The following is a 25,179-nucleotide window of genomic DNA, read 5'->3' on the forward strand; positions in this document are numbered from 1 at the left end:
ATATTAATCAATAACCTGTACAAATAATGCAATCTATTTCTTTTTTTTCTTTTTTTTAAGCGTTGAAATCAAAAACATTGATTTCATTAGTATGTCACATTCAGCGGGAGCATCTATTGATGGGAGCCCATAACTGAAATTTACAATGCCTTCAACTGGGAATTTAGAAAATGTAGACCCAAAAGAGATCAAAACTATGCAGCTAAAATATGTCTGTGAAGAGCAGTTAAAAGTCCCAAAAATTTATTTGAATATGCCTCAAATTAAGCAATAAATCAGGGTATTTTACATTGCTGCCAGGGACGAAGATGATTTCAGGGGTCTGTTCTTTTTTTGGTTTGAAGCAGTGAAAGTTGTTACTGGCTGTTTTGATCACAGCAGTGTCTTTACCACATAGCTGCGCAGAGGAAATATATCGTTTTGGTTAAGTGAAGCTGAACTTTGTACAGAATTGGCTGCCAAGACCGTGTTCTTCCCCCTGCGGCTGTATGGTGTTTCCCTTCAGTGGCATCTCTTTCATTAGAGCGGCCCACAGACCTCGCTGCAAGAGCATGTTGGTGCTTTCTCCACAAATCTCAAACATTTTCTAAGTCATTGTTTTCTGCTGATTGTTTTGTGTTATTTGACAAATAATGTCATACTGCATGAAAGGCAGAGACAGTTTTTGCCATGTTCATGCTGGTTTGTGCAACACATATTTTTTTACCTCTTTCTATACTCTATAAAAATGTGAAACATTGTATGAAATAAAAGAAACTGTGAAGATTCAAAATCAATATTTTAGGGCCAGGTACGAAACCACCTGATAAAAAGACATTGTATTCACAACCAACTGATAAACCCTGTTCCCATTTTTATAAAACGCAAAAATTTGTGTTTGGTAAAATCATCCATCAATGTCCAGAGTGTGTAGTGTTTCCTCAGGGAAAGCTAGGAGGCTGTACAGTTATCTCCTGTGGTGTCACTCTGAACTATACAACCTACTACCTCAACCTGCGGAGCACTGGAAGAAACTGCAGGATGGCTGCTTAGTAGGTGTGGACGTGCGGATCAAATACCATGGTAAATGTAATTTACAGTGTACTCCTATAGTGACCTATATAATGATACAGACTACTATTACGATATCTTTAATTTTTTGAGAAAGCTTAAGTAAAAGTCTATAGTTAAAATAACCAAATGGGAATGTCCGTTTATTGCTTATCAGTCAAATTACATACCTGACAAATCAATTTTATGCAACCATAATGTAAATTCAATATTGCTATGAAGCTGTCCTATTCATTGGTTTGACCCAATGGCCAAATTGAGCCCGAGATATTAAAGGGATTTTTATAATGTCCGGTCATATTGTTATATAGCCCAACCCTACTAGTTTGGGTGGGGTCACTGCGTAAAGATGGGCCATGCTGGATAACTTGGTAGAGAATATGCTGTATCCCAGGATTCAGGGTCAGATGGGGTTGGTGTTGTTTAATCATGGGAAAACAGGCAAGGAGAGCTTGTTGCTATAAATTACTTACTTTATAGAGAACTGTAAAGAAGTCTGACAGTTCCCATCTTTATGGCTTTCCAGTCAAAACCTACTTTGAAGATAATTACACTGAGCTAGTCATTTTTCTTACCGGCATAGGGCAGGTGCTGTATTTACCAGGAAGACACATACCTATAGATACGAGCTTGTGCAGCCAGTCACCACAAGTTCGGATCTACGGGTTTGTGGCAGCTGGCATTACCCCTTCAAGAGCAAATAAGGAAGCAGAAACCCACAAAACATGGAAAAAGCAAGTCATTCTACTGTTTGAACCTGTAAACTCAACTCATCTCAGTGGCTATTCAAGCAAATGTTTCACAAAGAACAACACTGTATTTATCAAGAACCAGAGCTGGAAATGTTGATACCTTTGTAGATCTATGTTGTATATCTTCCATTGTTTGAAGATTAAGAGTTCAGTCCACTTTAACTTTTGCTTTCATAATATTTGAGGAATAAATCTTTGCCTGATACTGCTGAGACAGTAAAATGAAATACTGAACCTTTCATGCATTGTTCATGTTTTATATCTAATTAGACCCTTTTTAATGTGGCTTAAAAACATATTTCCTGTTTGTGTATCTTACCGAGGAGAGCCTTGAAATTAAGCCATGGTACACTGAACAGGCCAGAGCACATGACTGTGAGATGGACCTGGTGTTTGTGTAACCTACTGATCACATTCTTTTGAGGTCAACATTTATTTTTGAAATGTCTGACAGAATAATACACTCTACATTGTTTCACATCTGGACAAAAAAAATGCAAAATACCAGCTACGAATGAATGATTTGAATTTAGAATATAAATTTGTTGTGTATAAAATGCCATTTTATGCAGTATGAGTATTTAATGAAATACCACAATACGAATAAATTGTCCCGAAACCATTACAAGACCATGTGGATTCTTAGCAAAAAGACCAAGTACGACTACAATCTCCAACACAGATACAAATACAAAAGCTAATTCTACAACAAATCTGACATATCTAGGTAAATATTATAAACTAAGACAAAGTGAGATTGTGTAATCATATTAAATCGCACTTTAACAGAATACAAAATATGACACCAGTGTTAATTTTGAAAAGAAAACTGGTAGTTTATGGATACTTTCTGTGCGAATATCTCATATACTATGCATTTCCATAATGTGTAATAACGCTATTTGTCTTTACCTTGCTATCTGCCGTAAACTCAGGAAATATTCAGTGTGAACAGCGAACACTGTCAAAAAACATGCACTTTGAAAAAAATTATGAGGTACGCATCGTATAGTGCGGATTAGAAACGACACTAGACAAAGCTAACAGAGAGAAAACTATAAGTATCATAAATCGCCAACATACCAGGGGGGCACAAGCTGGATCTGATGGTCAGACGTCTTCTGGAATCAGGTGGAGTCAGGCTTGAGGGGTAGTGTAGGCCAATGCTTCAGCATAAAACAAGAAACCTATAAAAACAGATACAAATAATACAAATAATCACAAACTGACTGTGAACAGAACAGAAAGTATAATGGTCACAGAGGAGACACGCGTACACACATTCCTAAAACTACACACCTACAAACACGTGGTAATCCAAGCACACCCTTAAAACACATTAAAGACTAAAAAAGCTAAACAAAAACTACAAGCACTACAACAATTATTCAATAACAGTAACAGCAAAAAAAAAAAAGCTAAATAACATGCAAAAGTAAGAAGATAACAACCCCTTGTTCTCTCCCTGTAACGCCCTCCTAACCCGTTGTCCAGTCCCCATTTTCCGGGGTACAAAAACCTCAAATCGCCTTTAAAAAAAAGGTACGGCAAGAGAGAAATGGCAAAAGGTTGAATGCGGTAAGATGTGGATGAGGAGGAGTCGCAGCGCAGGGCTGGCTACAGAGAAAGTGGAATTTGTGACAAGCAAAGGAAAGGGTGGTTTTTTTCTTTTTTTTGGTGCTTCATTCTGCTTGGCTTTTTTGGATCCCAGCAGGATCCTTGGCTTCAGTTCTGTCTCTTCTTGGTGCTGCCAAAATATGGACATATCCCTTTGTCTTAAACTTTGTTGCATAAAATCAAATTGAGAGATGAGAGAAGATATAACTTAAAAGAGACAAGGGGAGAGGACCGGCCACCAAAACTAAAGCGCAAGTTACTGAAGAAAAGGACACAGCATGAGTGAAAGTGCACAGCAAAGAGGATAGAGGCTTAGCAGCTGAGTGCAAGGGACACAAAAATTCATTTAAAAAAAAAAGTCAAGATGGAAGAAGGTTGTTTCGCGTCAGATTTTTTTCTCTGCAAACATATTATCTCCCAAGTGCGAGCTGCAAAGTGTGTCTTCTCTGCTGCTACAACACAGCAGCCGAAGCCTTTCCAAAGCTATGCCACGTAGTGAGAGAGGGAGAGAGAAAGCAGCCACTTTTTCCTCTCTCCAAAATGGCTGAGGGCCGGGGGAAAGCAGCTATGAGCAGAGAGGAAGAGTGGTGCTCCCCGTCCTGCTCAGGGGAGGGCTGGGCGATTCAGCGAGCATCTCTCCCTCGTTTCCCATTCCTCACTTATGCCCTTTGTCCCATTAGCTGTCTTTCAGACCGGACGAATGGCGTACAGCTGTGTTGTCAGTCCATAAGAAACTCTACTTGGCCCACCATGCAGGGGAAGGCTACAACTGTAAACGAGTAAGGCTGATATGGCTTATTATGTGTCTCCCATATGCCCACATCCTGATGCTCTGCACTGTCGTCTGTGTTAATGTGTCGTCCTCCTCTATGTTTTATGTACTTTTTTAATGTGTCCAGAATGCATTACAGGACAAATGACTCTTGTGTCATCATGGTATATTTTGTATTTATGAACAGAAGAAAACAATTAATCTACATATCCAATATTGTGGATTTTTTCCTTTTATCTTTGTGTGGCTTATTTTCAGCATGGCATGCCAACATTATAATTTCAAATTTCCTGTTTACCATTTTTTCAATCTGTGTTCCTTGGTTTTTCAGTAAATAATGTCCTCATTTTGTTGTCCTTCGCATAGCCATATATTCCTTGATTATATATAGTGTATATATAAACTTCTCTGTCAAAATCACTGTATGTTTATCTTGAACGCCGATTTACTTGAATGGACTGCTCTAATTAAGTGTCTTTCTCACTGTACTTAACCTCAGCACTTCTGACATCACAACTGTACAGTATGTGGTTCAATAGCCTGGCTGCTGTAGTTAACACCACATTCTCATCTAATGGAGCAGTTCAAGGCTCTATCCATGGACTGACTCTGTTCATCGTCTCTTTGCTCCTGTGTTCACTGAAAAGCTCTGCAGATTCAAGATAAGACCAAAAACTGCATGTTGATTATAACGACTGCGTACTGTACTGCATAGGGAAATGTAGTGCTTCGGCTCTAACACAACCAGATTAATTCAACAAGATAACTAGCAACATTCAAACAAGGCAAGGAATTTATTTTCTAAACTCCCTATTTAAGAAGGAAATGATGCAACTGGATAAGATTATTTTATGTGAGCCCATCCTGGTTTTTCCCATTGCAAAAACCCAAGGGTGGGGGAAATCCATTCCTATACACTTGATCCTGTTGTTCCTCCTTAATAGCAATAAGATTTCTGTTTTATACAATGCAGTACTTGTTCCTGTTAGAATATTCAGATAACGGTTTCTGCTGTTTATGGCACAACAAATATTTATTTACAAAATATTTCCATCCTACATCTGAGAAATGAACCCACCAGCGAAGTAACCTGCATCAACATTGGAGCCATTATTTCAGATTTTGAAGTAGTTGTTCAAACACTCTTGTGCAGTTAGACTGTACTCACTGAAGCCACATACCAGTAAGCGGTTGCTCTACTAAAGTGTCCTTGAGCAAGACATGAAAATCCCCATCAGGCTGTTCCTCTTTCTAATCCTGACTTCTGATCTCTAGAAGAACTATAAGATCATTTGTAAGCAATTTATCAGAAGTTACAAATTGCACAAGAAGCAGCAGTATGTGACATATTTTACAAGAACCGCCTTCACACATACATTCGCTGATGTATATCAGCTTGTTAGTGTTACGAAAAAGGACAAATGTTGGGTTCAGGATATTAAGTGCCCTGGATACTAGTTTTGCCACAGCATGCCAATGGGCTGCTGTCTGCTCCATGGTCACCACTTGAATCTAAATGAACAGATTTGACTTTCAGGATATTGCCAAGAACCCTGTCACAGTGCCGACACAGAGAAGGGCCTCTCCAAAAACAGACGGTTGAAGAAAACACAGTGACCGACATGGGCATAACCCCAAACCTCTAACAAGGTAACCCCTTAAAGCCACTCTCAGAGCCTGGGAAAGTGGAAAAGAAAAAGTGCCGTGTCAACAATGGGCAAAACTAATTAACACATTTTTTCGTACAGTAACATAATGTCAGATCAGAAAATTCAGTGACAACGAAAAATTCAGGCTTTAGTAACATAGATTATCACTTTATATGATTTTTCTAGTCCCATTTTTTAATTTGTTTACTATCTTCTTACAATATGTGTCCTCATTTTTGTCCATCTTGGGCCTCACAGTAGCCTGTATGAGTGTTGTACATCTACACGACTTAAAAAATCGATCATATCCTTTCCCCTCTCTCACAAAACTTCTGTGTAAATTCCTGTGAACAGGACATAAACTAATAATTTACTTAGTGATATACTTGTGTTCCAAGTGAAAGATTTATTACTGCAGTGTCACAGGCAGAGTTGTTGGCAAAGAAATGAAATATTAACTCTTCCCATCAGTGTGGTGGCCTACATTTTGCATCTGAGTGTCACCTTTAATAAAGGCAGGCTGTATTACAAAATCCACCCACGCCTTTTGTCTGAGGGATGCGTAAGTGACATGCTAGGATTTGGCCTTTTATTGGTACAGGATGACCTTTTAAAAGAAGTGTCAGATGATATAGCTGCAACATTGTTGTACTTCTTGAAATTAAATGGTCTTAAAACTTTGCTCAACATTATTAATGAGGTGTCACTGCAGCATGTACATGACTTCGCACACAAAATTTCACCTTGGTTGTCTTTCTGTAAAGCAGTCCCTATCATCTGGTTTTACTCCATGCCCTTATGAGCCCCTGTGCTGGAGTTTAATTTCATCAACAGACTACTGTACACTATAAACCAAATAAAGTAACTTAAAAATCCCTTCACAATGTTGTTTCACAAGCGGAATTTTTTACCCATATCTAAGATGATTTTATGTTTTGTCTGTTTTTACACTCGTCTTAAAGAAGCAAAATTTTCACTTCAATTGTAATTTCTACATTATGGAATGACACTTGACCATCACTGCTACTACTTTTAAATCTTCATTACAATAACGAATTAAAACCCATGGCTGTCTTCATTTGCATTTGCACATTAATCTATTTAGTACAATTAAGTGTATTATGTATAAAAATATGTTTAAGCGATTTAAATGCCTAAAGGAAGAATTATACATTGTATGTTATTCTCATATTGATACAAAGTAGATTCCAGGAAAGGCTAAAACCAGGATCAATAATTTACCCCCCTGTAACTGTCAGTTATTTTACTTCTTTGGTAACTCTATATTTGTGTTTTAGCTGTGTTTCACTGTTGAGTTATCGTTGCATCTTTATTTGAGGAAGTTTCTACAAAAACCTATATATGTCACCATTCAGGCTAGTCATTGGTACTGAGTGACTGCTGGGCAGCTGGTGCTTCTCGTACAAACATTTCCAGATATGTTCCTCTTTCAAAGGTGGTTCTTGTCTATTGCCATTTTAATGAAAATCACAATCCTTTTCTGAGTACCTACAAGCGAAATGTAGAATCCCAGGGGGCAGGTGGTGCAAATGGCTGATTTTAATTGTTAGGATACAGCAGTTAAAACATGAGATAACCGCCCACAGTCCAGCCTGTCTGCTGTATTATCTGGGGAACTTGCACAAGCAACGTAATACACTAACACCTCTGAAATCCACCGGTGCTTGGAGTCCAGAAAATAAAGGCTGGATGTCAGTAAAAGCTGTAAAAAATATATGCAGGGTAGCATTTGTAATTTGCGTAAAGTATGATGGACAGACGCACTTTGAGTGGTGTTCATAATTAAATGACTCCTCAGTAATGGGGCTCTAATATCTCAGTACTCAGTTTGCTTAATTACAACTCCAAATTACATACATTCATGATCGTGAAAGTATTAAGATCAATGTATCGGTGTATATGTAAATCCATTTGAAAGTTTCGTCTACCGAAATGCATTTTGTTAACCAAAATGCTGCTGCTCACTCCAACCAAAAGCAGACATAAGGACATTAGATGTACCCATCTGTCTGCCAGACACTTGCTAGAAGAACAAAAAGAGAAGAAGCATGTAGTTCATAAAATAAGAAGTGACTTTATAATGGGTACAGGTACGCCGACAGTACGTCTCACAGAGACATAAAGTATCATGTAAGTAAGTAAAATTGGTTGTAAATGTAAACAAAGGCCTTGCATGTTCGACACAGCATATTTGATTAACCTCAGTTTGCTCAGAAAAAAATTTACTTGCTTTGTTTATTCTCTCCCTGGTTTTGTGTCCTACATGAATTGTCTTTATAGATATCTTTAACTGAACTTGTTTAAGGTGTATATTTCAGCTGTCTGTGAAGAAGGCATTCATGTAGATATTCAGCCCAGTGCAACAGAATGAATGTGTAAAAAGCCTGCACTGTAGACTGCAATCAGACAAGAGAGTAGGATAAAGTACCAGTGGCAGACGAGAGACAGCAGCAGTATTTATTACTGTACATTTTCATTCATGCTCATACATCTTTGCTTCTTGATGTTTCAGTCCATTTTTATCTCTTTTCCCCCTTTCATCTCCCCCATCTCTTGCAGTTGCTTGTCCCTCACTGTTCCCTCCTCTCGCCTCCCCCATCAAATATTCTGCTCACGCACAACTGCGGCACCCTTTCTCCAGTCCTCCCCATTAATCCACACCACAGACATCTTGGCCAACTGTCTCGTCTCTCTCTTAACGTGCACTCAAAACTCTCAAAGTCTGGGCCGTTTCAGCAGATAGTGCCTGAGCATTTTTCACAGGCCATGAGGCCCACAAATGCTAGTTACTGTGCAGACAGACTGGTAGCATATCACACTCTCCCTCCCTCTGAATACCACTGATTAAAAAACGTAAGAAGGCATCCTAGTCAAAGCAAAGGTCATATCAGGATAAGCAGCACTCCAATCCTTACTCACACAACACAATATATAACCTGTATGTTCAGTCATGCTTAAAGGTGCTATATGTAAGTTTTTTCTATGGGTACTTAGCCAACGTTAGCATTAAGACCTGCAAAGCGGTATTACGAGATGGGACCAGACAGAGCTAGCTGGTTGACATGCTGACTTTAGTAGAAGAAAAGAATGGATAGAAATAGAGGCAAAACAAGAGTCAACACTGGCGTTGCTTTCCACTCCTGGAGACAGCACTTGGTGAGTAAAGGATGAAGTTTGATGCTGAACTCGCAACGTTTCTTCTAGATCGGTAAGTAAACATCTGTTAATGGAAATGTTGGCTATTAAGCAATAGCAAAAAACTTATGTATAGCACCTTTAACATTTACTTTAACCACTACAGAAAAAGCACCAGAAAACAGTCTGCTTCAGCCTGCTTTAATCTCAATTAAACCATCTTAATATACATTTAAGATAACCTTTGGTTTACTCTTCAAACACATAAATTAATGTCTATTATTAATATATTGAAATTAGAAACTTTTAGTAACTTTTGAAATGTTACATTTTTTTTCAGCATTATTATAATCTTAATATAAGGCTTTGAAATAACTTTTTACGTATTACTGATCATGGTTGAACTGCACTGCAGTGTCTGACAACATACCAGTAAATAGTATTCAACAAGCAGAGACAGTACAACCTAACAGCTTCAGTACAACAGTTTCTTAAAGATGCTTTGCAGAAAGAGTTGAGAAAGGAGCAAGCACAATGACATCGCAGGGGTAAGGCTGAAGAAAGGAGAAAAAGATCTAATTACTGTATTAATTACTTAATTTCTATTTGTCTGCAGGATCCACTGGCTAGTACTAATCACTTTAAGCATGCAGCCAAATGCTCAATATTAACACATCTTCCTTGACAGGAGGAAAAGTGTGGGTCTAGAAGAATGGGGATGCAGAGATCTATAGAGAAATTAAGGAAATGAATGATGCAGCTCAACTTGGTCATCAAAGAAGAATACTCAGGGAGTCCATATTTTTTTCCTTCTTCATGAAGTGCACTTATTTTTTTTCCTTAAATGTCTACTTTTATCTGGCAGTAACCAGAAAAATGTGCATGGATAGACACAATATTCTCAGATATTCCAGAGTATAGAAACCCCGGATGGATCTTGAGTTTACCCCTGAGTTTACTCCTGCTGTCTTCCTTCCCAAGTTTGCAGCAGTGCTTAGAAATAGCCCAAAGTGCCTCATCAGCCACCCTCCTCTCTTGCCATTTCTTTCTTTCTCTCAACCTCCACTCCTGCCATTTCAGACCCTTATTTCCCTGCCCTAGTTCCCCTCCCTCCTCTCTCTCTCATTCATTCAGTTTAATTTTGAACTCTGCACTGGTAGACAGGCAAAGAGGGTAGCTCCATGGTTACCTGGCACCAGGCCATCTCATTACACTGCCAATTGATTCTGGCCTGCCGCCATGTCCGCTGCCTACCTCCCCCACATCCAACACCCCACACCACCCACCATCTCTGCACCCCAGACTGTCTGCAGCAAAGGAGATTTCAGAACACACAGGAAGGAAAGAGGCAAACAGCTTCACTTAAGTACATCAAACTTAGCTCGTATTCATGCATCACTGCACACAATTAGCGCACAAACAAATAAATCCAATACTCACTCACATAAATAGTACATGGAAAAAAAAGGGCACTATATATATATATATATATATATATATATATATATATATATATATATATACCACTCTTATAAACTTATCCCCCATACAGTGTACAAGTCAGTGTAGCTACTACACCAGAATTGTATTAAAAGGTTTAGATAATCAAATACCCATTCTAACATTCAAATAATAATTTCTACACTTACTGTCACCTATTTATCAAATCCAAGTTTCTGGAGATTAAATATAGATCCTATTACAATGAATAATTGAATCATCAATTGAATTTCCCTCAAAAGACCTCTAATATCATCTAAATTCTCATTGACCTGGATGAAATGGTGTTTTTCAAGGATGAAGAGATGAGTAGTGAGCGAGTAGAATCCAAGCTATTCTCCAAAACAGTGTCACCAGTGACATCACAAATTATGATAGTATGTTGTCATAAATTTTCAAAAAATTAATAAAACATAAAGGTAAAAAGTATGCTTTAGAATGTATGAGGAAACTGAATGCTAATGTAAGGAATTATGAAAGAAGACATTATTCACATCTTCAAAGGGAAAAAAGCTCAAAGAAACCTTTATATAGTATTATTAGTATAAATTTATGATTAATTATATGTAATAGGTGCCAGCAGGTATCTAATTTGTCTTGTGTTTATTGCTTTTCATTTTCCCTAATAATCAGTAACCTTGTGGTTGTTTAATTTCAATTGTTACTGGACATTTATTGGCATTTTATGATTAGATTTTTATTCATTTTCCCAACGCCAGCTTCATGAAGCCTGACCCAACCCAACAAGATGAACTTATAAACTATATAAAACATGGACATAGCGCCTAAGATACCAATAGGTTTCTGAAGGGATGTCTTGATCTGGATTTGTGTTTATTACTACTCGCCACTGCAATTTTGCATTTTTCAGGACTTTCTACAGTGCAGGTTCCGATCCTTATCACTTAAAGTATTGTTAAGTATGAGCATGATGCTTATTTGGCCTGATACTTCCATCTGTGACACATACAGTATCAATTACAGTACATTTTCTCGAGTTGGATGTTAGCGGCAACAGCAATAAAATCTTCCATAAAATCACATCTGGACTCACAAGCACTTGCACAAGCATAAGCACAATGGTGTGTTGACAGGCCAAGTTACACTGGTGTAACTTCACACAAAAACAACAAATAATGTTGTTACTGACTTTTAAATGGCATCCCTTATTAGGTAATATTGAGCAAACATTGAGGTGTTTGGCTTTAGAGTTTTCATATTTTACACTGAGACACACATTTCACAGCCGTTTAAGACCAAACATAATCCTTATTGGGCGTTTCTATTATCTAGTGTCTGCTACAAATCATTTTGTGTAGCGCTGAGCCAAAGAAGTCAGGATCGAAGTCTAATGACTCATCTTGTCTTATGAGACTTTCAGTCAGTGGCAGTGATTATAGGGACAGGTTCACTGAAAAAACTTCATCTTATAGAGCATCTGTCTAGGTGCGACTCAGACAGTCGTAGCTTGCGTCTCCTTCTGTCACTGCTGGCAGATGCCGGGGTCACGGCCTCTAGGTCACTGGGGATTTGAGGGGATCAGGAGTCAAAGGGATCATAAAGCCATATGACAGTGTGTATACTGTATACTGTATACTTTCAATATCCCCATATTCAAGAGCCATTCATTCATGTTCCAGTTAAAAGTGTAAAAAGCAAATTGTTTTAGTTTTTGTATTGTGATGATATTATTCTAAAGACCTACAACAGTTCATTTGCAGTCAAACAATGATGAATGACTGACTTGTTATGGTGGTTTCAGGCTTTCCTAAATTTATACAATGCATCTTTTAAATATGGAGCGTAGCATTACTAGCCAGTTCAGGCAGAGAATATCTTACATGACTAGCTGCAACAAATATCCAGTGCATCCTTTGGTCATCAGACTACCAACAGTATTGCTGCAGCTGCTCAAGCACGGATTTCATAAGCCCACCCCCACCCCCACACCTGCATCCACCTGTAGGCTCTGAGTTAGGTTCTCCCCCTTTAACTCCCCATTTGCAATTTTGCTTGGTTTATTCAGTGGGTCTGAGCCAAAATAAACTCTAAACTGTATCATTATATTAAATCCTTTCCATGTGAGTTGGCTGACTTAGATATGTTAAGAATGAAGACAGAGCCACAACATGTATGGTCTTCATTTACAGATTTTTCAAGTCTGGAAGCACAACTATGCTCGGAAGTTATTCTAAATATAAATGGAGGTCTGTTTTTCTGTCTGTCCTTCAATTTTCTCAACAACTGCTGATCCACTGGACTTCAAACTTCACGTGTGTATTGTTGAGGACCAAAGGAAGTGCAGTGTCAACTGTAATTTTTTGGATGAGCAGTTCTCGAGAAACATGAAAAGAGAAAAATTAGATGACAGACGGTTAGTAACGTTACACCATTCGTCAACGTTTTTATTCGGCTGTTCTATATTTTCTGTCTCCTTTAACAGTCATGTATTAGTAAGAAACTTAAACTAACATTGTTGTTACAAAGTGTAAATTATACCAGATATTATACTTACTGAACCAAAAATTGCCAGTGATTTTCTTAACTGCATATTACTCCAGTAATGAATTAAATCCTTGTCATACCCATTTTGAGTTTTAAGTCAAGTTCTTCAGTAAAAATACTGATTCTCTAGTTCAGGGGAATGGTAACAGAGACACACAGTGATTAAATTAATCTACATTCACTTGCCCATTTGAACACCTAGATAAAACAAATGCAGTATAATACAACAGCCCTGCAATAAATCCTGCCTTCATGAGGACTGGGTTAACTGGGTTATACTGAGAGGTGTTCCTAATATTTTGTCAACTTTAATTCATATAAGTGGGATGGACAATATATTAATTACCCAGTACTTTTCAACAGCACCACAAATTTCAGCCTCCAAAATGAGCATTAAAATAAATCAACATCCTCTTAAACAGATTCATTAAAAACTGAACATTATAGTCCACATGAAGGCAGGATTTATTATAGGCCTATTTGTTTTATATTGCATTAGTGCAGTCTAGGTGTACCTAATAAATTGGCAAGTGAGTTTATGTGTGACAGCAGTCCTTTTGAATTTGTAGCCCAGTATTTTCTGATCAGGTATCTGGCAAACAGGGTCTATTATTATTATTAATATAATAACACAGCAGAGACGTGGAAATTAGATGATGATGTTGAGATGACTGAATAAAATATTGAACTATTAATGAGATAACAAGCACGTTCTGAATGGGCACATCACTAGTCTAATTATAATATAACCTATGTTATGGTATAAGTATTCAACTATGAACAGAACATAAAAGAGTATAAAATACCATGCCAAGTAATTTTTTTTAAAATATGAACCTTTTTAAATAGCTACACTGCCATTCTGACAAAATCATTTATTTATACGTGCATTACTGACCAAATCTAAACAGTGTAAGACTTGGAGTGCAATCGAAAACATCTCCAAATCAAACCCAATCAAAAGGTGCTCTTTGACACATTTTAGTAGGTTTATGCACTTAATTTGAGATTCAGCTCTGAGAAATGATGGTTTATGATGGTTTCCCAATTGCAAGGGAACTAAGCAGATACTGTACATATCTACAGATAAATTAGAGCATGTTGGCCACATTTACTACTATTTACTTTCTAAAGAATAATGTGGGGCAATCTAGTGACAGAGTAGCTAAGATATGCATCATTTGCATCTTAGAAAATGAATTCTACAAAGACATCAGACTGCCAATAAATGCATCATTCAGCTGCTTCCCTAGTATCACTTTCTACTGTTAACCGTGCTTTGTTTTTCTTTTTTGTATAACTAAAGTGTCACAATTTTCCTTTACAAGCAGTGTGAATTTCCTTTAATAAAAACCTCTATTATAACACTAAATCTAAATTTTAGGTTGTAAATATACTGCTGCATTGGTGGAACAAGTTAGTACAGAAGGAAGCTGGAACATGTACTTGAACATGGGACTGTAAATCTTAATTTTGGGCCAGTGCAGTGACCTTGGTGAAATGTTTTTTTTTTTTTCGGTCTGCAACAGTTTGGTAATTTCATGGCTCATGGAGACATTACTTGTGTGGAAATGGATGGAGGAACTCCACTGGAGAGGAAGTCTAACAAATCAGGTGCACTTCAGTGCATTTCGGTATAAAATATGAAGCTTGTGCCTCCACTTATTTAGACCAGGTCTTACTACAAGCACCCACATTATCCTCTACTTTCATGGTTTTAGTTGGCAAAGATTCAGACTGACCATTCTCAAGTCATATGAACTGAATATTATATGATGTGATAAGTTACCAATTTTAAACAAATTCTTAACCAATGGCAAACTGATTACTAATTTATTTGATTTATATAGACAATACAGGGAACCATGAAAAATTAAACACGTCTGAGTATATGGAGTTGGTTGTATCTGTGGTTACTCTATGAACTGTTTCCTTTCAGAAACCAATTATGCATATTGCTAAGTAAATCATTTGTTTAACTTCAAAAGGGACAAATTCATCTTCTGTCCATTTCTTGGTTGCTGCACACTCATGCCTTTTGACTCTGCACCTGTAGGACTAGGCCATCAATTTCATCCTAGCTGGCGCGTGACCATCCATCTCAAATCAGACAGATCCCCCATGTTAACGAGTACAGGATCTATTGAGAAAAGAATGGGAACCCCCAAGTTCTACATGAGTTAAGCTTAGCAATGTATGTAAATGAAAATTGCTACTATTTACTTTAATGCATCCCTCAAAAATATTAAAGATATTTCTAAAACACAACATCTAAAATTAGTCCACAATTTCCTCGGTTAATTGTGATTGTTAATTGTGAAACTGGACTTTGTAAACCCATTTCTCTGCCAAATTCATTAAAAAACTCAATACAAAAGCCAGCGTACCTACCCACCTACGTAGTAAAACACCAGGGCCTTACAACAATACTTCAAAATTTTAATTTTTAATGGTCATCCTGAAGATTTTCACAAAGTATCACAAAGGGTTTTCAGTTAGACAAAGAATTTAGAATTATGTACTTCACTAGATTCTCTTAAGTTGTATAAAAAAGAAATACCCCGCATAGCTAGCAGTCCATGTCAGTGCATGAAGGCAAATGTACTGAAAGGTAAAATTGTTATAAATGTTCCCAAAAGTACCAAAGCTGTGCCTCAATATATCCCAGATAACATTAAATGCTAATCATTAGGATATTAATGTTTTTATTAGTTTATTACCTTTTTAAATGTTTCCTGTCTATTGCTGTACAAATGCTGAGAAGAACTTTTTGCATACATACAGTATATGTACATACACTGTGTATGTCTATATGCATTTTAGTAGATAAAACTAATATTGCTGTTAATGATGAAGTTCATCAATAAAGAAAAGCTGGTATGGAGATTTTTCAGTGCGAGTCTGTCTCTTCGAAAACTAAGGGTTAGAGATGGGCCTCCCCACTTTGGGGCCCCTTTCCTGTACATGCACACGGGTTGTTTAAGGACACAGTGAACCAGGCTACCCGATCTAGGGAAGGGGCCAGGCAGGGGGAACAGTGACGGGACGGCCAAGTGGAAGAAACTCTCATGGAATCCTAAGAGCTCAGGCTGCTGGCTTAATGCTAGAGGGAGTAGAGAGCGCTGGAAGACAGAGATGGGATTGGCTGACGTAAGAAGAGAGGGAGGAGTCTGTTCCCCAGGAGGAGAGGAGAAAAAAGAATAAAGGTGGTGGGGGATGGGGGGTGAGCAAGTGTATTCAAATATGACATTTTCTTATTGTTAAGTTACAGTACAGCTGAGAAGCACTACAAAGAATCTCTGTTACAACCCAAAAGTCTGGCATTTGACACGTAATATTCAGAAAGACAAGGTCTTACTCAATGACTTAATAAACAAGTGTAATTTCTGAGGTTTTTCAAAAAAAACTCTAGATTCTGGATCATAGCAGAGCAGGTTTGGGTTGGTCCAACTATACATGACAGCCCATCATACCTGCATTCTTGGAGGAATGGGAGCTGCCACACAGACCTTCTCCCATTGCCCCCTCACACCTCTTCTCCATTTTCTCTCCCCTTGTTACCTTGTCTCCCCCTCTCCTGCGTTCCTCTCCTTCTGTTGCTCCCCTTTCTGTGTGAGTGTGTCTGGGTCCTGCTGGAGAGGCTTTGTCTATGAACACTGGAGCCCGGACCGGCCCACGGGGGCCAGATCCATGAATACCCACACTGTGAGAGCCGCTCTTTCACTTCACACCACTTTCTCTACTGGAATGCCTGAGCAGTGAGGTAAGAAACACATGCGCGCACTGTCATGTGCACACAGACACACACACACTAGCATACAGTACGAGTGCACACACATTTTCTCACTTTTTCTGCCTTACACACATGCACACACATCCACACATTCACCACACTTTACACACAAACTGAGTGAGTCATGCAGTGATGAAAAGCCAGTGTTTTGTGTGTGAACCCTCTCACCCTGGACTCACATCCTGAGAGCCTTTCTCCTCCATCAGTCCCTGCCAAGCTCTCCCTCTAATTAAAGACCACTGGGTCCAATAGCATTGGCCCAGCTTCCCCCAGACCATGCCCCTTCCCCAGCTCATAGAGGTCCTAAGCAGAGTAGAGTCTATGTGGAATGTGAATGACTGTGGTGATTAACAACTTCTCAGGGTTTCTAATTCCCCAGTTAATGGTGTGCTTGGCCGCAAGACTCATGCCAGCTTTACAGAGAGGCTGGCCTAATAGATAGACTTCAGCTGACAAGGGATAGTCTAGAAAAGCATCTCAAAAGACATTTAAATTGTCGGATCTGTTTGTTTTTAAATTAACAATATTATTGCATTGAATGGTCAAATGTTATCCAGGAAAACCAGGCTTACAAAGATAACAGAATTTTAGCAAAGTGTGATGTGCTTTTCCAATTGATTATGATATAGTTTGTCATTTGAATTAGTATGAACTGACTGCAACATAAATACAGTGACACTTTAATCTAATAAAGTCACTGAATGAAGAGCTATGCAGGTAATATGTGATATCCAGTTGCACAAAACTTTGTGAACTGTCAGCTCTGTCAGTTATTGAAGCACAAGAAAGATTTTTATTAAAGTTTCAGGTCATTCAAAAGACTGTGCCGTTTGCTCCATTTGGCTGTGATTATTGCTGCAGGACCTCAGCAGGCAAAGCAGCCAACAAGCCAAGCATGTTAGGGAGAGGCCATTCCATCTGTGTGCAAAGTATGCTTCAGCTGTGATTGGATTTGGATTGGTCCATTCAAGTACTATTTTAGGGGGCATTTTTTGCCACAACTTGATTTGCATAAACATCTCAATGAAATATGCAGAAAGCCTGTGCAACTAAGCAGCAAACAATTAAGGGGCAATCTGGGCAACTTCCAAATGTAGTAATAATGAAAAAAAGCAAGGCAAAGAAGGAAAAGATAACAAAATATCCACTTTGTATGGCTGCCCCGAATACCATATTTGGGGCTTTGAAGCTTCAGTGAGCTTCGGGGAGGGGGGGGTTGTTTGCCGTTGCACAGTGGCTAAGCTGTTACTTACAGTTTTCAGGTGATCTGCCAAAGTCAGCATTACTGGCACTCGACTTTTGGAGATAAATATGGAAGTTATTCCTGACGTTTGACGCACTTTTTCGACATCCTCCTAGCGTAGTTGTAACTTGAAAGGCTGTCACGTGGTCACGTGTCACTGTCCCAGTGTCAGTGCTGGTAACACTGGATAACAGCTGTGACACAAAACTATCACTAATTTAATGTTGATGCATAATGAATAATGTTGGATAACAGTTTTCTTATATCATAGGCTATTTGAGATTTTTGTGGTGATGCATATATAAAAATAATAATAATAATAATAAAAAAATCACAGCATTTGAATACTGGTTTGGACGTTGATTACCATGGCAATGGTAGAACAAACAGTAGAAGCTTTGAAGCTTTGAAGTATTCAGGTCAGCCGTACTACATTCAAAACAATAATTAACTAGTGTAGTTCCTATTAGAATATTACAACCCAAAATGTTCTAATTGCATCAAATCATACAAATCCCAGCTAATCAATCACAATATCAACATCAAAATTCATCCCTCTTCATCCTTCACCCCACCCAAGGTCGTGAGAAAAGTGGGTGTCATGTTTCATGACCAGCTATCCCTCTCTTACCATGTTGCATCTGTGTCCCTGTTGTGCCGCTTTGCTCTATATAACAAAAGAAAAAGTAGGGCCTTACCTGACTCAGTACGCCACCCTACTCTTGGTACGGGTCATCTCTCACCGCAACTAGTGCAATGCCGGGTCTCCCTTCACTCACAGTGAAACCCTTACAGATGTCTAGAATGTAATGGCGTGTCTGGTTTTTAATCAGCCTAAAAGGGCACATGTCACTCCGCTGCTCATTGACCTCCACCGGTTACCAATGGCCACCTGAATCAAATTCAAGTTAATAATGCTTTCCTACAGATTGACCTCTGGGTCTGCACCCATCTTCTTGAACTCAATCATACATGAATTCAAGAAGATGCTGCTCCGCCACTGCGTTCTTCCAAGGAACATTGTCTGGCATTGCCATCCCTACACACAGAGCAATCACAGTCCAGACTGTTCTCATTTGTGGTTCCCTGATGGTGGAACGAGCTACCAAATGTTGTCAGAGCACGGGCCACTCTCTTTATCTTCAAGAATCTTTTGAAGACTCATCTCTTCCAAGAGGAGCTCCTCTCCTAACAACTCTAACCCCCTAACATGCCTAACTTGCACTTACTGCGAACTTTGGTGAATTTCTTTACTTGGTCTCCTTTCACTTTGTCTTATTGAACAGATTCAGTACTTAGTACTTACTTCAAGGTCTCCTACTGTACTAAAGCTTTGGTGTTGTTCCTCACCTTTAAGTCACTTTGGATAAAAGCGTTTGCCAAATGAGTAAATGTTATGTAATGTAATGTAAAGTAAAAATGATAAAGTTATCACATGAGACACAAAATCATTATTACAGGTAAAAAGCCCAAGCAGCAGCCAACACTGCTAAGTGTCAATGTTCCCAATGCTGGTCCAAGAAACCTCAGACTTTCTTTGGAAATACAGAGAACAAAATTCAGTACAAAATATTTTCCACACAATGTTAAATATTAAAATATGATAATAAGGCTTAAAGACATGTTTGTAAGTATATACTGGCTAAAGCCAATTTGCCTATATAAAGCCCAATCCATTTCTGATCCTTATTATTGTTTGTTTGTTCACGCTGGAGATGAACAGAGGTTGTATGAATACTGTCTTAACCTCCCTGTCACAACAGATCCAAAGGAACTTGCTCCACAAATATTATACAGTAAATTACACAATTATATTATCAAGATTAGATTACATTTTCTTAATTCAAAGCTGTTGAGCTGTCAAACATATTAAAATGCTTTATTAATTTTAAAGAAGGTTACTGTAGGCTGAAATATATATATATATATATAATCTATATTGCTATCTATAAAATTAAACACCGGATGACTTGGTATCATCAGATACTCAATATTGAAAAGAGTCTGATCAAAAGCAATCAGCGGCAAAAAAAAACCTGACCTGGGGATTCCTAGTTTGAGAATGTCTTTGTTTAACTGACAGGTCTCTCAGCCTCTCAAAGTAAGTCATGATAGTTTACTCTTTCTTTTACAGCAGACCGCCTCCCCTTTCCCCGAATTTGGATTGGTAAACCCAAATCCAGGCTTGAAAACCTCCCTTCAGACACCTGTGGGTGATGTCACAGACACTGTGTCCTTGTAGTGCCTACAGCCTGTGGTCACACCCTTCAACTCTAACAAGTTACTCTTTTTTATTGTAGACATCACTCTCTTGAAGTCATTTTAATAAATAACTAGCGGAGAACTCTGGTTTGGAAAATACCAAACATTACATAGACATTACCAGACTGTTACAAATGTCTGCTGTGGAGGAGGAATAGGACAGCCAATCATCAGAATCTATGAGATGGCAGTAATTAGTCTGAAAGAATAAGTCGGAGTCAGTGTAGGACAGCAAACAAGAGGCAATTAACATTTGCAACAAGACTTTCTCATGCAATAACAGTTCACTGACTCCCAACTCAAGCAAGGATGTGAGCTACTGTACCTGCATAATGAAACAGTAAGTAGCAGATTCTAAATTTTACCTCACTAGCAATGTTAATTTTTTTAGTTATTAATTATACAAATGTACATATGTCTGAGCTTCTGATTTTTGATGAAGTGCAGTAAAGTTAAGAGGAGGATCATCAAACTTTGATATAATTTAGACTGAGGACAAAGGGCTGCAACGCGACTGGAAAATCTCCTTTACATTTTGTACACACAGAATATGTTGCATTGTGACGACTGTGGTTATATTTTGTTGGGTGTTCCATATAACATCTGTTTTGTCCATCAATGAATAGGCATGATGTGTGACAGGTGTGCTTAACTGCCAGTGTGTGTGTGTTTGTTTGTGTGTGTGTGTGTGTGTGTGTGTGTGTGTGTGTGTGTGTGTGTGTGTGTGTGTGTGTGTGTGTGTGTGTGTGTGACCTTGTATGCAAATAGTTCTGTTAACAGATGACAAAGGCTTTTGGTCAAAGGGATGACAGCTCCTGCAGGTGATTTCTCCTCCCAGATGAAAACCAACTTTATAAAAAGCCCAAATGGCATTAGTGCTGTGCAGGGCAAAACTCATCTCCCTCTGCCTCTCTGTGATTTGTAAGACCTGCTCTCTTCAATACTGATGCCTTTGTCCTCCTGGAGTTTTTTATGAGTGGGCTGCCAGTTTTGTTAATAGAGTTTTCTCTTGTTTTTTTTTGCTTTGTTTTTTGTTTGTTTGTTTTGGTTTAGTTTTTTTTTTGTTGGCAAGGTTAAGTTACTGTAATTTGTTTTCTTTGATTTTGGGATGTTTGCTTTCTTTGATTTTCTTTGTTTTATTTTGTTAGGTTATACAGTATTTGTTACCTTCCCAGTTTGATTTGTTTTGTTTGTTGTGTTGGCCTTGACCACCCTGAAGCCAATCTTAGCTCCATCTTTTTTTTCCATCACATTATAAATAAACACAATATATTCTGCAATCTGTCCCTGTGGTTGTTTTGGACCTAGGGGAATATGGGTCTATTTCATTTTGCAGCTCGGCCACCTCTAGGAAGGGCATAACATGAGCTCGGTCCTCCATTGTCTTTTCTAATTGTGATTAATGGCAAGTTTGGTACTATTTTTTTTTTTTTTTTAAATTCTGGTTGGAAGTTTTCTTTTGTGTGTAGGGATATTATGTGGTTCAGTTATAATGTAATTCAGCATTTCATTTGCTTTTGTAATGTTTACAAACACTGGATATGGAGATTTGATTTGATTTATAATTGGTATAACAAAGCTAAGTGGACAATACTGTTAAAAGTACACTCTACTATTATTATAGAATTAGGTATACACTGCAGAATCTGACAGTTCATTAGCCTGTGAACGTTTCTGACTACAGATATACTGTCACTACTACAATTTACAAGATACACAAATCTGAAAAATAACTTAATAACAACTTACTTGGTAGAAAAGTTTGCACTGTGTTCCACCAAGTTTCAGCATGTGTTTCTGAAAAAACAAAGATTTGACAGAATGGGTAAAAGGAGAGTCTTAAGCCTATTATTTAATGAGGACTAGATTGTACATGGCCAGAATTTTAAGAATGCTGGCCCTCCATCACTAAAATTATAAAACAGAAATCCAAACAATTATAACCACAGAAACAGAATAAGGAAAATTAGGATAGGATAATTATCAAGAAACATAAATAAATGTAAAAGTCCTCTTCAAAATTCAAGGTACAAGTTAACTATAACAAATGCTTATTGCCCTTATTAATTAACTATAAAGTCTCTAAAAAATTTTAATTCTCATTGATCCCCCCCAGATGCACGCTTCTGAAAGTCTCTGTCCAAGCATAAAGCTAACAACAAATCATATTTTTATCAAGTTTGTATTCACAGAAGAAAATAATTAACTATTATAAGCATATGACTGTTTTAACTCAGTGGATTCACTTACTATACACACACACACACACTACAATTTAACCACATTCTACTGGAATAATTCCCTTCGCATTCATCTATTCATTCATAGTTGAACTACCAAAAAAGCAGAATTAGTGTCACCGTACCCTTCTTCAACTTTGGGTCAGTAGTTCAGATGAGTGACTCAACATTGTCTGTGTCTCTCTATTGAATAAATGCTTTTGTTTCAAAAGCAACAAATCAAACAACTTTGTTGGGTGTGCCTTTCCAATACCATTTGGGACGTGATTCAGAACATTGGGAAGCCATTATGAGCAAGCAAAAATCCTGAAGTTCTGCAATCAAGTAAGTCAAGTGTGTGTGTCTGTGTGTGTGTGTGTGTGTGTGTTAGTGTGTTTATAGCACTAGGGTGTGTAGACACCATTGTGGTTTCCTGCACTATTGTGTCTGTGTTTGTCTGATGACTCAGTTGCACTTTCACTTGTGGTGAGTACATGAATCAAACTAGTCATTCCACCACCAAAACTCAGCCTGAATCATATCCTCGACCACACACGCGCGCACACACGCGCGTACACACAACGTGGTTGAGGACATGAAGCAGAGATCCACCCGTCTACACTGTACTGTAACCTCCTTAGCCTTTCCAGTGCACGCTGACTCACATACAATCACACACACACACGCACACACACACGCACGCACGCGCACGCACGCACACACACACACACACACACACACACACACACACACACACACACACACACACACACACACACACACACACACACACACACACACACACACACGCACGCACACACAGATTACCTAATGAGTCATACTCACTATAACTATATCTGTGAGGCTGGGAAGGAAAGACAGACACAGACAGTGAGTAGACAGCAGCACTTTCGTCAGTGTAGCTCAAACAGAAGTTGCACTTGACAATAACATTCCTAATACCCTAATTATGCATTGACCTGCATGACACTGTCATCACATTTAACCTCAGAGTGATGAGTGTAAAATCAAGAATCCTCTGAATTGTTCATCAGTTCCTCAATATAGATATACCATTTTCATAAACTACTTGAAACAACTTGTCATTTGTTCAAAAAATTTACTGTTATGTAGCTTTTAAGACAACAAAATGTAGGCTACATCATAACTCAGTTCAATTCAAAATAAAAGAGATTGATTGAATTACAATTCGTGATTATTATAACAACCATGATCTATTTTTATAACTTAATATGGACATCATTTTGATGGGTCTCCCAGTTTCAGTTAGACTTGTTCCAGACATCCGAATCGCAGCCGACATCTCAAACCATTTCAGTGATTTAAATAGTAAAGTAAAAGGTAATGGCAGTTCATTCTTATTATCGGGCAGATTTTCTTGTTTCAGTGAGCTCTCCGTTTAACTTCGGTGAGAAAGAATATGTGGTCGGCTTTCTTCTTTGTCTCTTTCAAGTCTTCGTGAGTTGAGGTGGTGAGACGAAAATTAAGAGACATTCCTGTCATGCCCAGTAAAAAAAGTAAGAATCTCAGTTATGTGGCTGCAATCCCAGCAGTGGTTTGAACACTTAGAAAAGAACAATAACATAATTTTACTGAATCAAATCCAGATGTAAGTACATTTCGAAAGCTGATGGTTATTATTAATAGTATTACTGTGATGTAAAAGTATAGAAATATTTTTTTGTTACTGTTATTAATGCATACAATGTGTGTCCCTTAATATGAACACATTATTTGACTGTAATGTAACTGTAATGTAAAAGACAATAATTAAGAAGCAGCTAAGCATGTATTGTTCAGTTTTAAGAAATTTTTTTTAAAAATTGTCCAACTATATTACAAACACAATTATGAGTGAAAACTTAATTTTAGACCCTTTCTTTGAGAGCAAATCATATGAAAGAGTTGTGCAAACATACAGAATAGTCAGAATGATTAATTCCCGTTGCTTGGCAGAGACAGAAATTACAATATTTACAGTGAAATATAATGTGAATCTATCAGTCTGTGTTTTTGCCAAAATTACAGTAACAGCCTAAGAGGATTGAAGACAATATATTAGATTCAGCTTTGTCTTGGTATTAGAAGGCCCAAACATAATGCAGGTGAGTAATCATTTCAGTGGCACTAACTTAACAACACACTTATTCTTCACTTTAACTTCTTCAAACACAAATAAGTGGATTATTTGTCAAGTTATATTACAAATACACACTAAATCTAGTGTACTGGACACTACCTCAAGGAAATTGGTTCCCCGGATTTCGAGCAAACTCACTGAACAGATTGTTGAGAAGTAGAGAAAATTTAATCCTTTATCCAACTGGCTTCTCCTTTGCTGAACTGAAGAAGGATTCTTCAGAAATTAAAAGGTCATACAGCTCTTAAACAAACAGTCCACTATTTTGTCTTATATTTTGACACCCTACAAGCTGTAACATTGATTTTTTATAAATAAAAAGGTGCTTTAGCTGCTAGACATCATCACTTTTTAGTAAATATTAGAAAGCTCTTAGAGGGAGGATATCTCTGCCAAATCTGCAAAATTCAATTTTTTTATTTTAAAAAGATGAAATATTTAGAAATGTTTAATCTGCATATAGATGAGGATCTCTATCAAATAAACATTGTGGGATAATC

At 37.9% G+C, this 25,179-nt stretch overlaps 1 protein-coding gene across 7 annotated transcripts in view; it reads right to left on the bottom strand.

Moving 5' to 3' along the window:
• The window catches only part of ubash3ba (ubiquitin associated and SH3 domain containing Ba), a 93,599-nt gene that overhangs the window by 16,457 nt on the left and 51,963 nt on the right, over nucleotides 1-25,179 (bottom strand). For 6 of the 7 annotated variants that reach the window (XM_040149997.1, XM_040149999.1, XM_040149996.1 and 3 more), the window contains exons 17-18: nucleotides 22,049-22,096; nucleotides 2,886-2,989 (exon numbers count right to left, since the gene is read on the bottom strand). The gene's annotated coding sequence lies outside the window, so the exon portion shown is untranslated. The remainder of the gene's footprint in view (nucleotides 1-2,885; nucleotides 2,990-22,048; nucleotides 22,097-25,179) is intronic. The other variant, XM_040150000.1, reaches the window with a different exon arrangement.

Source organism: Xiphias gladius, chromosome 17 (genome assembly GCF_016859285.1).
Source record: "Xiphias gladius isolate SHS-SW01 ecotype Sanya breed wild chromosome 17, ASM1685928v1, whole genome shotgun sequence".
NCBI classification, from domain to species: domain Eukaryota; kingdom Metazoa; phylum Chordata; class Actinopteri; order Istiophoriformes; family Xiphiidae; genus Xiphias; species Xiphias gladius.